Below are 2,961 nucleotides of genomic sequence, written 5' to 3' on the forward strand. Positions count from 1 at the left end.
AATTAAAAGTAACATTGAAAATTTTTCCCAAGAAATACATGTGCTTCAAATATGGTGTAGTCTCACATCTGAGACTGGTCCACGGTGAGCCCTGTTTTCTACATTACTATGAATGGTTCCAGTGAAGGATGAGATAACTTGTTCTTTGTAATGTAAAACATTAAAATATTTGTAGACATCCCAAATGTATTAATGTAGAATGTTGTTTTGGATAAGTGTGGGGAAACTACAAATTAAGCATATAAAATGGTTAATTCTGCAGTTTCCCAGTCTCTTGCTGTTCTGTTATAGATCAGTGATTGGGTTTCCATCCTAATGATCAATAGTATTCCATGCTAGGATTAAAAAGGGATACAATGCCTCAGAATGAAGGCAGAGTCATAAAGAAAAAGATTTTCAGACAGGGAGGCTTTGGAGCAGGGGATTAAGCCCAAGAAATTGCTTGTGTAAAATGGGTTAAATGTGGAAATATATTAATTTGCTTTTCTCTCTTTTTTTTTTTATTCTAAAAACTCTTTCCCCTATTTGTTCAAATGCATCCATTGGCAAAGTAGGAAAGAAAAAAAAGTAGTTAATGGATGCTTGTAAGGAGACCGCTGAGATGAGCAGGAGCACAGAGCAACAGCCTCTGCTTCCCTGAATTTCTAAGAAATCACAGCCAGGTATGATGGCTCATGTCTGTAATCCCATCACTCTGAGAGGCTTAAGTGGGAGGATTACTTGAGCCTAGGAGTTCAAGACCAACCTGGGCAACATGATGAGACTCCCATCTCGATTAAAAAAAATTTTTTTTAATTAGCCAGGCATAGTGGTTTACACCTGTAGTGTCAGCTACTGAAGAGGCTAAGGCCAGGAAGATCTCTAGAGTCCAGGATGATGCCACTACACTCCAGTCTGGAGGACAGACTGAGACCAATGAACTACTTGTAAAGAATCATTGACTCAACCTACAAGCATTTTGCATGACAAAGATATCAGTGTTAAATGAAGATCACCTTTTATATGCCTTCTTTTTTGCCTTACGTTTGTAGACTTTGTTAGAAACATGGTGATGGGAAAGGTGAAAAGTTTGACAATAAGCTTTTGACTGTTTTAATGACAGCAATGTCCCTGTGTATTCTAGTGGGGATATCATCTCAAGAAGGATGAATTTAGAAGTTACTGGCAAAATCAGAGTAAAATCTCTTAAAATTCATGCAAGAGGATGTTTAGAAGTATGCTTGGCTGAATCTAGAAACACTGGCACCAATACTGCGTGTACACAGAATTACATTGCAGAAGTAGAATATTTCAACCATAAAGATATCTTAATTGGGCATGAAAGAGACAATAATAATTCCAAAGAAGGCTTCAAGGCTATTCATTCAGGAAGGCATGAATATGCATTCAGCTGTAAGCGTCCACAGACACCACTTGCTACTTCATTTAAAGGCAGTCATGGTGTGTGCACTGTTGTGTGAAAGCTGAATCTCACAGGCCTTGGCTACTAACAGTAACATCCAAGAAGGAATTTACAGTCTTTGAATATATAAATATGAACACTCCTTCATCACTGCCACCCCAAGCAGGCACAGAAGAAAAGACACTCGGTTGCTGGTTTTCTGCCTCAGGCTCAATATCCTCAAGTGCCAAAACTGAAAGGAAGGGCTATAACACGGGTGAATCAACTCAGATATTTGCTAAGACTGAGAACTGCTCTTCCCAAATGCTGGTGCCAGAGTCAGACATTACCAAACACAAGCCTTCCATGCCAAAGGGGAAATGAAGGAAGTAAAACAGTTGCATGGCTAACTTGCATAAGGAATCCTTGTCATTTGGAAAGAGAGATGTGGAATGGCAAGTTGCTGAAAATTCCACCAGTTTCTCCCTCTGTTCTCCACTGTGGTATAATCTGTGGAATATTCACTAATGGAATATGCAGATATTCCTGGAGCTATGAATTTATTTATTAATTTGCCACTTGCCATCGGCACCATTCCTCTACATCCATTGGGTAGCAGAGCCTGAAATATAAGCAGGCAGCATAACGTGAATACAAACTGGCTTGGTTTATCCCTTCCCGAAAGACCCAAAGCACCACACAGTTATGCAGAAGGGGTAACAGAGGAACAAAGGCAGAACAATCTTGTACCATGAGTGCCTGCGATGACCTCAGGAAAGTGCTCCAAGGCCCACTGTTTGCATATATCCAAGAGTTTCGGTTCCTGCCTCTGCCTCTTTATTCAGAGATGGAATCCTGATCAGTCAGCAGATGATAGACCATCCTGCCCCTCTGATTGAGGGAGCACTTGGTTGAATCAGGTTGATGCAGGTTCCAATCTGTATCTCTTCTGGCTGAGGACAGAGAAGTATCTTGGAGACAAGTTTTCAGAGGAAGTAGAATTGCTTTTGCCCAGAAAAGTGGTGAATATGCGAAATAACCAGTGATCACCTTTAGAAGCCTGCAGCTAACACTCTGGAGCTGCTTCAATATGCTTGAACATCTGAGCTTTTCTCCTTTTAAACCAGCACATTCTCAGAGCCGTCTTCTTAGTCTGTGGTCATATGTGTCAAGGCACCAGGTTGTAATGAAGGATGATGTTCTTCTTCTGATTTAAAAATTTGTACATGCTCAGTACTTACATTGTGCAGTTCAATGTCCCTACAGCTTTTTTGTTTTTTCCATTTTTACCAGACTCTTGACGCTCGTTTAAAACTTGTTTGTGGTCGGCACAACAAGGAACAAAAGAAAGCTTTGAAAAAAACTTAAACATAAAAAGAATAAAAATACACTGACTTGTTAAAAAATTTAACGGAGCCTGGACTTCACCTGCACATGCACATGCTCAGAGTTGTCTGACTGGACTGACCATGTATCACCTCTTCAGCTTGGATCCTATTGTGGATTTATTTACAAACATCAATTGCCTTTAAGCCAATCCTTTTTGCTGTATGTTTGGCAGCTTATTGCTGTAAATACTA

The 2,961-nt window shown here is 40.0% G+C and overlaps 1 pseudogene; it reads left to right on the plus strand.

Annotated features, from left to right (window-relative positions):
• Positions 1 to 1,045: 1,045 nt before the first annotated feature.
• LOC116541847 lies at positions 1,046 to 2,280 on the plus strand (annotated as a pseudogene).
• The last annotated feature ends 681 nt before the right edge of the window (positions 2,281 to 2,961 follow it).

Source organism: Sapajus apella, unplaced genomic scaffold (assembly GCF_009761245.1).
Source record: "Sapajus apella isolate SASKATOON/1434 unplaced genomic scaffold, GSC_monkey_1.0 scaffold157, whole genome shotgun sequence".
In the NCBI taxonomy this organism is placed as follows: Eukaryota; Metazoa; Chordata; class Mammalia; order Primates; family Cebidae; genus Sapajus; species Sapajus apella.